This window comes from Oncorhynchus keta, chromosome 6, assembly GCF_023373465.1.
Source record: "Oncorhynchus keta strain PuntledgeMale-10-30-2019 chromosome 6, Oket_V2, whole genome shotgun sequence".
NCBI lineage: Eukaryota > Metazoa > Chordata > Actinopteri > Salmoniformes > Salmonidae > Oncorhynchus > Oncorhynchus keta.
This window is the reverse complement of record NC_068426.1, coordinates 29562888-29575733: the sequence shown is the minus strand read 5'-3', so window position 1 is coordinate 29575733 and position 12846 is coordinate 29562888. Positions and strand designations below refer to the sequence as shown.

General features: G+C 42.3%; 1 pseudogene; it reads right to left on the bottom strand.

Annotated features, from left to right (window-relative positions):
* The window catches only part of LOC118384882 (transitional endoplasmic reticulum ATPase-like), a 49760-nt pseudogene extending 40554 nt beyond the window's left edge, over positions 1–9206 (bottom strand).
* Between the last annotated feature and the right edge of the window lie 3640 nt (positions 9207–12846).

Below are 12846 nucleotides of genomic sequence, written 5' to 3'. Positions count from 1 at the left end.
GCCGCAGCCACGCGGTGTGGAGCGTTTGTATGGTCTGTGCAGAGAGGAGAGAACAGGGATAGACAGACACATAGTTGACAGGCTACAGAAGAGGCTACGCTAATGCAAGGAGATTGGAATGACAAGTGGACTACACGTCTCGAATGTTCAGAAAGTTAAGCTTACGTAGCAAGAATCTTATTGACTAAAATGATTAAAATGATACAGTACTGCTGAAGTAGGCTAGCTGGCAGTGGCTGCGTTGTTGACTTTGTAGGCTAGCTGGCAGTGGCTGCGTTGTTGACACTACACTAATCAAGTCGTTCCGTTGAGTGTAATAGTTTCTACAGTGCTGCTATTCGGGGGCTAGCTGGCTAGCTAGCAGTGTTGATTACGTTACGTTGCGTTAAAAGAACGACAATAGCTGGCTAGCTAACCTAGAAAATCGCTCTAGACTACACAATTATCTTTGATACACAGACGGCTATGTAGCTAGCTATGTAGCTAGCTACGATCAAACAAATCAAACCGTTGTGCTGTAATGAAATTAAATGAAAATGTGATACTACCTGTGGAGCGAAGCGGAATGCGACCGGGTTGTTGAGTGCGGAAGTTCTATTCAGTAGACGTTGGCTAGCTAGCAGTGTCTCCTACGTTAAGGACGACAAATAGCTGGCTAGCTAACCTCTGTAAATTAAGATAATCACTCTAAGACTACACGCTCTAAACTACACAATTATCTTGGATACGAAGACAGCAAAGACAACTATGTAGCTAGCTAACACTACACTAATCAAGTCGTTCAGTTGAGTGTAATAGTTTCTACAGTGCTGCTATTCGGTAGACGGTGGACGTTTGCTAGCTGCTGGGCAGATAGAAGTGTAGACTACGTTAGGACGACGAAATACGAAGTTGCAATAGAAGTGCTGACTGTTTCACTTTGTTGTCCTCTTTCTTTTCCTTTTTCTTTTGTCCTTATTTTGTCTTCCTTTCTTCTGTTAACTAGATATTTTTTGTTGTTATTCTTTGTAAGCTAGCTAGCTTCTTCCAGGAGAGTCCCTAGCAACTGCTTAGAAATAATGCCCCTAGTGGACTAACAAGTTAACATACCTTAAGGGAACATTTTGACATTCGCCATATGGTTAGTGAGAAAGTCCATATTGCAAATGTTTGTAAAATTGGCGGAGGCGTCGTGCGGCAGGGCCGGATCTATCGGGAAGTCAAGCGAAATCTCGGACATTCGGTTTCCGTTTTATAAAATAATCAAATTTTGCTCATTTTTCCGCTGTCCCGGTAAATCCCACAAGAGGGCATAAGCAATCATATTTCAAATGTACAAAACATCACGAATCACAACGTGGCCTTATCTCCTAAACGGAAAATATTTTGAAGCCGAAACTTGGTGAGCATAGGTTTGGCATAATGGGCAGTTGGCCCCGAACAAGATGGCGTCTAGGCCTCAACGGTTTTTGAGTTATGGCCATTTTTCTGGGATTAAAAGGTCCAAAATGAAAATAGAGCAATAATTTTTCCGCTTCACGTCAAAGTCAAGGAGCCTCCGGTGTCAATAAAAAAAGAACCAGCCATTTATCTATCGTCATTTAAGAGAAATCGTACAATGTCAAATTGGTGATGTTCAAATGTATATATATATATATATTTTTTTAAAAAACAGTTACAGATCCAGTTGCAGGGTGTTCATACGAATCTTTTTAAAGTGTGCTGCGGAGCTCTGCGAGATTTCTGTGATTTTCTATGATTTTCTGAAATAAACCCTCCGTAAATAACTTAGTTCTTAACGTAAAGACATAAAACTCAGGATCTTTTTAGGCAACCCCCGTAAACTGTAAGTCAGCCATTTCCCCCAACAGATGTCAAAGAAAAGCTCTCACACACACACACACACACACACACACACACACACACACACACACACACACACACACACACACACACACACACACACACACACACCAAGGATGGAGTGACAAAGTGCGGTGCTTAAAGACACACAGAGCCTGCAATGGCATTTCCATATTCTCTAGGCCGTGCCGAGTTCAACAAGACGCACCGCTTGACCGTAGCTCACTCCGAGTGCAGCGCCCGTGAAAAAAAGTAGGCCCAAAATGAAGCCTGGCCCTAAATGTCATTTGTTTTTGGGTGACAGTGAGAGAACCGTTAGGGTGAGAAGCACAATTCGACCTCAGGTACGTTCATGAGGTCCTCCCGATCTGTGCAAGCCTAACCTTGACCGTGTGGCATTAACCCTTAACAGTAAAACAGGGTTTTTTGATCTCACAGATTACAATGACATCTCTCCCCATAGGAATACATTGCCTGCTCCTCTAAAGTCAACCTGAAGCCTATGTGGGTTATGAATTCCTTATGAACCGGTCTTCGATGACAGTCCATCAGGACACTATGAGGTCTACCTGTGTCGATTCTAAGCTTCCTGGACCAACCGGAAGTGGTTAAAAATCACCCTAAAAGTGTATATCCATACCCTACCTGCAGTTTGACAGAAATAGTGCATTCAACCCTGTGTAAATCAGTCAGTTTTTATGGTAAAGACTTAAAACTCAGGATTCTGTAAAAGCATACCACAATGAGGATATGTGTTGACTTATAACTTCCTGTGCAAACCGGAAGTGCCATAATTGGTGTCACAGGGGCTGTTTCGAAGGATTAAAAAAGTCAGATCTGTCCAAAACTTCATATGTGTGATTAGGCAACCCCCGTGAACTGTAAATCAGTCATTTTTCCCATAAAATTTCTAAGGAAAACTAAATCACACACACACACAGCTTGGAAGGAGGGACACATTGGGGTGCGTAGAGACATACACTGCCTGCATTAGTTAACTTTAGAAACCTGTTCTAGACCTCAGGTGAGTTACATGGCTCTAGAAGGTTCTCTGACCGAGAAACAGCCTTGTACATTTGCAATAACTTCAATTCATTTTTGCATCACGAAAATGTCGACATTTAGAAATGTTCCAGAGTCGCAAGACTAGGTGCATTACGACCGTCTCGGCCCTCGACCTTGTCAGCTCTGGGATTTGAACTTGCAACCTTTCGGTTACTAGTCCAACACTCTAACCACTAGGCTACCCTGCCGTCCCATGTTTTAAAATTAAACATGTGGAAACATGTGGAAACAGGTGAATTAACACTCAGTTAGCAGGCTCAAGCAAGCTAATACCCACATTGTTCTGGACAACTGTGTGATAACACTCTCCGTAGCCGAGGTTAACATTAACAAGGTCGTGGGCCATACAGATTAACAGGACGCGTACTCTGAGCATGCACTGACCAGCTTGCAAGTGTCTTCACTGACATTTTCAACCACTCTCTGACCAAGTCTGCAATACCTACATGTTTCAAGCAGACCACAACAGTCCCTGTGCCCAAGTACGCCTAGGTAACCTGTCTAGATGACGGACTTGTAGCACTCTATAGCCATGAATCACCTTGAAAGACTGGTCATGGCTCACATCAACACCATCATCCCATACACCCTGGACCCACTAATTCACATACCGCCCCAACAGATCCAGGGAGGATGCAATCTCTATTGCACTCAACGCTGCCCTTTCCCATTCGGACAAAAGGAACACCTACGTGAGAATGCTCTTCATTGACTACACCTCAGCATTCAAACCATAGTTCTCTCCAAGTTCATCAAGCTAAGGACCCCAGGACTGAACATCTCGCTCTGCAACTGGATTCTGGACTTCCTGACAGGATGACCCCAGGTGGTGAGGGTAGGCAACAACACATCTGCCACGCTGACCCTCAAAACGTGGGCCCCTGTGTGCTCAGTCCCCTCCTGTACTCCCTGTTCACCCATGACTCCATGGCAAAGCACGACTCCCACACCATCATTAAGTTTTCCGACGACACAACAGTGGTAGGCCTAATCACCTACCACTGCATAATAATAATAAACATCCCCATAAAATCTGTCAGTTTTAGCTGGAAATATGTTTTTTGCAGTTGGATGCGTTTCAATCCACCGCAGCCGCCTGTCGCACTTCCACATCTTCCGTGAAAGAACTAGAGCAGTCTTTGTCAGTTTGGCCTTCAAACTATTATGACCCCTCTATGGAAAGAGAAACTCTCGTGAACACAATGGTGTTCTCCGTTTTGCTTTACAACCCCCACAAGCATCTTGGATCTCGTCTGAAGTTGGTACAGCCGATCTGCCAACTTCTGTCTGTAGCATCAGAACAGTTTGGGCTACACACTAATGCGACTCTCACGAACATGTTTTGCTCACAAGACTTGTCATAAGGTCCACGAGTACAGGTCAAAAAATAAATGGAACTACTGTATATATGGAGACTGTTCAGTGCCAGAAAGTTAAAAAATATACTAGGGGTCAACCGATTATGGTTTTTCAATGCCGATACCGATTATTGGAGGGCCAAAAAAAGCCGATACTGCTGGCAAAACACACAAAAGTACTGTTTGAATGAATGCTTACGAGCGTGCTGGTGCCTACCATCGCTCAGTCAGACAGCTCTATCAAATCATAGACCTTTGGTCATTAATATGGTCGAATCCGGGAATTATCATTTCAAAAACAAAACATTTATTATTTCAGTGAAATATGGAACCGTTACGTATTTTATCTAACGGGTAGCATCCCTAAGTCTAAATATTGCTGTTACATTGTACAACCTTCAATGTAATGTCACAATTACATAACATTCTGGCAAATTAGTTCGCAATGAGCCAGGCGACCCAAACTGTTGCCTATACACTGACTCTGCATGCAATGAACGCAAGAGAAGTGACACAATTTCACCTGGTTAATATTGCCTGCTAACCTGGATTTCTTTTAGCTAAATATGCAGCTTTAAAAATATATACTTCTGTGTATTGATTTTAAGAAAGGAATTGGTATTTATGGTTAGGTACAGTCGTGATACGATTGTGCTTTTTCGCAAATGCGCTTTTGTTAAATCATCCCCCGTTTGGCAAAGTTGGCTGTCTTTGTTAGGAAGAAATAGTCTTCACAGTTCGCAACGGCCCAAACTACTGCAAGAGAAGTGACACAATTTACCTAGTTAAAAGAAATTCATGTTAGCAGGCAATATTGACTAAATATGCAGGTTTAAAAATATATACTTGTGTATTGATTTTAAGAAAGGCATTGATGTTTATGGTTAGGTACACGTTGGAGCAACGACAGTCCTTTTTTGCCAATGCGCACCGATTATATGCAATGCAGGACACGCTAGATAAACTAGTAATATCATCAACCATGTCTAGTTACTAAGTGATTATGATTGATTGATTGTTTTTATAAGTTTAATGCTAGCTAGCAACTTACCTTGGCTTCTTACTGCATTCACGTAACAGGCAGGCTCCTCGTGGAGTGTAATGAGAGGCAGGTGGTTAGAGCGTTGGACTAGTTAACTAAGGTTGCAAGATTGAATCCCCAAGCTGACAAGGTAAAAATCTGTCGTTCTGCCCCTGAACAAGGCAGTTAACCCACCATTCCTAGGCCGTCATTGAAAATAAGAATGTGTTCTTAACTGATTTGCTTTATAAAGGTGTAAAACATTTTAAAATAAAAACTTTTTATTATCGGTCAAATCGGTGTCCAAAAAGACCTCTAATACACACAGTCTGCCATCTGCCCGGTACAGTTGAAACCGGGATTCATCCATGAAGTGCACACTTCTCCAGCATGCCAGTGGCCATCTAAGGTGTGTAATTTGCCCACTGAAGTTGGTTACAACGCCGAGCTCCAGTGAGGACGACGAGCACGCAGACAAGCTTCTCTGAGAAGGTTTCTGACAGTTTGTGCAGAAATTCTTTGGTTGTGCAAACCCACAGTTTCATCAGCTGTCTGGTTGGCTCTTCTCAGACCATCCCGCAGGTAAAGAAGCTGGCTGTGAAGGTCCTGGGTTGGCATGGTTACACGTGGTCTGCAGTTGTGAGGCTGGTTGGACACACTACCAAATTCTCTAAAATTATGTTGAAGGTGGCTTATGGTAGAGAAAAAAAAAACAATTATCTGGCAACAGCCCTGGTGGACATTCCTGCAGTCAACATGCCAATTGCATGCTCCCTCAAAAGTTGACATCTGTGGCATTCTGTTGTGTGACAAAACTGCACATTTTATTGGCCTTCTATTGTCCCCAGCACAAGGTGCACATGTGTAATGATCATGCTGTTTAATCAGCTTCTTGATATGCCACAGCTGTCAGGTGAATGGATTATCTTGACAAAGGAGAAATGCTCACTATATAAACAAATTTGTGCACAACATTTGAGGGAAATAAGCTTTTCTTGCATATGGACAATTTCAGCTCATGAAACCAACACTTTAAATGCTGCATTTATATTTTTGTTCAGTATAGGACAGACACTTTGTGAGGGGGGACTGACTATCTGTTGTTCCATGTAGTGAATCTGTTATTCAATGCGTTTGTATTGGCTAATAGCAATACGGCCCCAAATAATATATCAAATTATTTTTTTATATATTTTTGGGGATACTTCAAGGGGTCTTAAAATTCTAAAGCAAATAGCAAACTGATCCTTGGTAGGACCTTCTTAAAACAATTCCATATATCTTAGTTGTTAATATGGCCACCCTACCTTAAATTAGTGGGCTTAATGTAATTATGTATTCCGTACTGCATTATTTGTATATTAAGTGCATAATTAGCATATTTTGCTTTTATTCTAATCACCTGTGTTCTACATCAGCCCTGAATATGTCATACTAATATGACCACCCTATCTTTAGATATTGGACAAAAAAGATTTCCAACGAGTGATTATTTACTCGTCTGCGACCTTTTTCAATCACATGAAAATAAGAATCTGAGCAATGGTAAGTCCTATCCTCATGAAATAAAGTGGTCAGTGTTTCTGAGAAGTTGCTATACAACATTAAATACATGGAATAAGTATAACACCCTAATACCCAACATTTTACCCATTGGTCAAAAGATGAGTTTTTGATTGGATACTGTGCCATCATTTTAATCAACTGTCTCATTGAGTTAAAAGTGGTCTGTGTGTTAAATGTGTGCCTACTGACTAGAGACAGAAACTTAGAATAGCTATTAAAAAGCAGTTGCTTTTAGTTTCTTATTATACAGTAGTGAAACTAGCTACTAGAACGAGCAGAAATTGTATTTTTGTGGGTTTTGAAACTGCCACACTTTTAGATAGATAGCCGAGTTAACTTGCTTGCTAAAAGGAGAGGAGAGTATTAGCAAAGATTTTTTTATAACTAACCCAAGATAGCCTGTCATTTCCACTTGGAGGAAATTGATTGAACAAGCAAGGAGGTGGGCAGAATCCTATTGATGAGTTCTGGCATGTATTTGCATATTTCCATAAGAGAACACCTACTCTGAAGAAAAACGTTTTTTATTTAACTAGGCAAGTCAGTTAAGAACAAATTCTTATTTACAATGACGGCCTACCCTGGCCAAACCCTAAAGACGCTGGGCCAATTGTGCGCCGCCCTATGGGACTCCCAACCACGGCCAGTTGTGATACGGTCTGGAATCGAACCAGGGTCTGTTGTGACGCCTCTAGCACTGAGATGCAGTGCCTTAGACCGCTGCACCACTTGGGAGCCCAATGTGCACATGTTCAATAATTCAAATTTGTCCTTGCACTCCTAAACAACTACATTTTTTGAAACTTTGGCAAAGGGTAAGGTCTACTAAACTTAGTCCACTTTGTAACAAATTGCAGTTTTGGGAACAGAAAACTGTATTGAGATCAAATGCTTCATCAATGAGAAAATGTGCAGAATGTCTGCTAAAATCCATCTTCTACCACTGCTGGCCACTGTGCTTCCTCTCGGCACCATATTTGGTGGCGAGTGGAAATGCCAACCAGATTTATACATCCAGTGTAACATCTGGCTCACTGTTCTGCGGTATTAGGTAGCACACATAAGATGTGCATTCCTTTTGAAAGAAGCTAGCTAGGGTCAAGACTCGGAAGAAAGGGAGTATCCCCTTTGTAATGTTTACTGTACAAAATAATGTAATAATGTAATGTTTACTGTTTTGCTAAATGCTAGCATCAGCTTCAGTAACTCAAAGACCAGCAGATGGTGATATTGAGTCGTTTCATCTTACAGTCCAAATGCATTGTATGCAGCAGGCAATCCACACCTAACATTATCCCCATAGACCAGAACATACTTAAAACGTTCTCCATTGAGGCTGCAAATGATAGATTTCCTCCTGAATGATGGGCTCAACATCAGAAAGTAGTATTAGCCACTCTAGCATGGTGGTGAAAAATGGTGTTTCATAAATGAAGTATGCATATTTTTCCCATCGTTTTCCCACCATTAATAAATACTGTATAGTTAAGGGGAAAGCTAAGGAGACGCCTTCGCTGCCTGTATGTAGAATGTTTTATGTATAAACAGGTCCACGGTGATAGGAGTGTATTGCCAGCTGCATACAATGCGTTTGGACGGTAAGATGAAACGACTCAATATCGGCATCTGCCGGCCTCTGGGTTTCAGTTTTAGTTGTAAATATGTAGCTAAGTGTTGTACATGCCCCCATATGACACAGCATGAAAAACTACGAGAGCGAAGGTGATCAGTCATTCGCTCAATTTAACAGACTACTATAACTTTTGCTGGTACAAGCATCACTTAGAAAATTTGAGCTACAACATGACAAGCAGTCTTCCTATTTACGTTGCTGTCAGTTAACCGGCTTTGCCAGCTACGTAGTTAGTTAAATCTGGTTGACAGATGCAGAGATGGCAAGCTGATATTTATAACTGAAATTAGCTATGCGTTTAACTAGCCGGCACTGACACATGGGCATGGCATAATCTAGCTGCTAACTAGATAACTAGCTATGTGGAAACGTAAAATTTGCATGTGTTCAAATATTACTACGTCCATAGAACACATACCGATATTAGCTAGTTGGGCACGTTCGTTAGCAACAACAAAGTTAGCCAGCATTATCTAGCCAATTTACCTAGGTTTTAGCTAACAATGCAAACGTTATTTCCTGGTAACGCTAACTGTGTCCTTCAAAAAAGCAAATTAGATAGCGATGGCAACTTACTCTCCTCCTGAAGCCATGGTGTTCCGCTTGGTATGTTCAACGAATAAATGATGGCTTCTTTATAGTTTGTAACCTCGTATGTGTATTTTCCTGTCCAGTGAGTGCAACGCCGACAGTTTGATTTGATAGGTGACTGATGCAGTAAACAGACAGCGGAGCGGATTCTCGATTCAATAGAGCCAATCAGAATAAAACGTTTATTTGTCATTTTCTACCTAGTAACAATACCCCATAGGCCATATGTCTTAACGTTGTTTTTCCCGGTGACAAAACGTTTCATTCTATGTACTATTACCACCAAATTAACGAAAGGTGTAACATTAATCAGAGCTGTCTTTGTTATTATTTTACAATTCATAGTCCTTTGTTGTTAAAAAGAGCTGTAGAAATGCTGAGAAAAAGCACTGTTGTCACCAATGATATGACCTTGTAGGCAAGTCTATGGTTGTCACCCCTAGAAACTAGGTCACCCAGTCATAAAATTGGTCCCTGAATGTCAGACATCTGCTGCAGGGACAGCAAGATGGTTCAGAATCCTGGCGAGACTTCATAGTTTGTTGATAATGCTTTATGATTGTGACGCATAACTGAGGCATAGACTCTTACTAAAACCATAATATATGGCTATCCATCATTGATGTCAGTGAGATAATCTGCCTTTTGCAGTCAGTAAAAAGTGACCACTAGTCTTTTTTGGTCAGCTCATTTGAATAAGCTTTTACTGGAATCTCTTGGTATGTGGCTCTCCCTAACTTTCCTAAGTTGAATGCACTGATTGTAACTCACTTTGGATACAGTAAGTGTGTCTACTAAATTCTATAGTTTGGGTCGCACAAATTACTTAAGTAAGAAGGTGATGTTATCTAAAACAATAATCTGATTCAATTTTTATTTTATTTCTCCTTTATTTAACCAGGTAGGTTAATTGAGAACAAGTTCTCATTTACAACTGCGACCTGGCCAAGATAAAGCAAAGCAGTTCGACACATACAACAACACAGAGTTACACATGGAATAAACAAACATATAGGAAATATTACAGTAGAAAAGACTACATACAGTGTGTGCAAATGAGGTAGGATTAGGGAGGTAAGGCAATAAATAGATTATGGTGGCGAAGTAATTACAATATAGCAATTAAACACTGGAATGGTAGATGTGCAGAAGATGAATGTGCAAGTAGAGATACTGGGGTGCAAAGCAGCAAGATAAATAAATAAATACAGTATGGGGATGAGGAAGTTGGATGGGTTATTTACAGATGGGCTATGTACAGCTGCAGTGATCTGTGAGCTGCTCTGGTGCTTAAAGCTAGTGAGGGAGATATGAGTCTCCAGCTTCAGTGATTTTTGCAGTTCGTTCCAGTCATTGGCAGCAGAGAACTGGAAGGAGATAAGGCAGGGCTTTTACCTAGCAGAGACATGTAGATGACCTGGAGCCATTTGGTTTGGCGACGAGTATGAAGCGAGGGCCAGCCAACGAGAGCATACAGGTTGCAGTGGTGGGTAGTATATGGGGCTTTGGTGACAAAACAGATGGCACTGTGATAGACTGCATCCAATTTGTTTAGTAGAGTGTTGGAGGCTATTTTGTAAATGACATCGCCGAAGTCGAGGATCGGTAGGATGGTCAGTTTACAAGGATATGTTTGGCAGCATGAGTGAAGGATGCTTTGTTGCGAAATAGGAAGCCGATTCTAGATTTAATTTTGGATTGGAGATGCTTAATGCGAGTCCGTAAGGAGAGTTTACAGTCTAACTAGACACCTAAGTATTTGTAGTTGTCCACATATTCTAAGTCAGAACCGTCCAGAGTAGTGATGCAGGATAGGCGGGCAGGTGCAGGAAGCGATCGGTTGAAGAGCATGCATTTAGTTTTCCTTGCATTTAGGAGCAGTTGGAGGCCACGGAAGGAGAGTAAAATCAAATCAAAATCAATACAAATTGTATTTCTCACATACACATTGTTAGCAGATGTTAATGTGAATGCTTGTGCTTCTAGTTCCGGGCCATGCAGTAATATCTAACAAGTAATCTAACAATTTCACAACTACCTTATACACACAAGTTTAAAGGAATGAATAAGAATATGTACATAAAAATATATATGGATGAGCAATGGCCGAACAGCATAGGCAAGATGCAGTAGATGGTATAGAGTACAGTATATACATTTGAGATGAGTAGGGGAGGGTATGTAAACATTATATAAAGTGGCATAGTTTAAAGTGACTAGTGATATATTTATTACATGTAATTATTTATTATTAAAGTGGCTAGAGATTGAGTCAGTATGTTGGCAGTGTAACGGATGTGAAACGCTAGCTTAGTGTCAGGATTTGGCCAGGGTTGTTCCGGTTTTTGGTCATTAGATGCCCCCATTGTGCCTTTTGACCTTTTGTTTTCCCTTGATCCCCATTATTTGCACCTGTGCCTCGTTTCCCCTGATTGTATTTAAACCCTTTGTTTTCCTCTGTTCTTTGCTCTGTGTTTGTATGTTAGCACCCAGCCCTAGTACTCTGAGAACTCTTGTTGATCCCGGTGGACTCTCTTGTGGAATTCTGTTTTTTGTTCTTGTTTGTTTGTTTTTTGAGTATCTTTTGAGGCTTTTTGTGCTTTACCTTCCACCTTGTGGATTTACCTTTTTTGTCTTGGAGGATTACTTTTGTTCTTGTAGGATTCCTTTTGAGGTTGTGGAGTTACAACTTTTTACTTCATTAAATTCACCGTCTCAAGTACTGCTGTGTCTGCCTCATCTTCTGGGTTCTGCCGACTATTCGTGGCTCAGTTGGTTAAGTGACTGTTTCTCACTCCGGAGACCCGGGTTCGTAACCGGGTCCTGACAGAAACACAGAGCCAAAAATGAACCCAGAGGCAGCCAGTTCCCAGGACTTTGTTGCCATGCTGTCCCACCACCAGGAGACTGTCCAACGCCACGAAGCCGCCCTGGTTCAGCAACAGGCCTTAATGGCTAGACATTCTCATCTTCTGTCGGAGATGCTGACTTCCATAAAGCAGATATCTGATCGACTTACCCCGGCAACAGTTCCCGTCCCAGTACCTCAGATTCACTTACCCATGGCAGTTAACCCTCTGGCTGAACCTCGTCTTCCACCTCCCCAACGGTTCTCAGGTGATCCAAGTGCTTGTAACGGGTTTCTCACCCAATGTTCTCTCTCCTTCGAGCTGCAACCCTCGTCGTTCCCCACCGACCGGTCTAAGATCGTATATATCATCACCCTGCTGTCGGAAAAAGCCCTGGCCTGGGCTACTGCTGTGTGGGATGCCCATAGTTCCTGCTGTGCCAGCTACTCTGCCTTTGCTGAGGAATTCAAACGAGTGTTTCAAGGCCCAAGCAGTGGTCCTGACTCAGCCAAACAGCTCCTGACTCTCCACCAAGGTCGGCGCAGCGTGACGGACTATGCCATCCAGTTCCGCACGGTGGCAGCAGCGAGTGGCTGGAACAACGAGGCGCTCACGGTGTGCTTTCTGAAAGGCCTTTCCGACACTATCCAAGATGAACTGGCCACTCGGGAACCACCGGACAATCTCGAGTCCCTGATCAAGTTGGCCTCACGCATTGACCAGCGTCTGAGAGAGAGAGAACTCAACCGTAGACCTCTAGCCCCTATCAGTCCCAGCTCCGAGTGACCACCTTTATCCTCGCTGGCTCCACCGGAACCCATGCAGATTGGACGCATCTCCCAGGCTGAGAGAGACCGCCGGATGAGGGAGCGACGCTGTCTATATTGCGGCAAACCGGGCCATTTCCGTTCCACGTGTCCC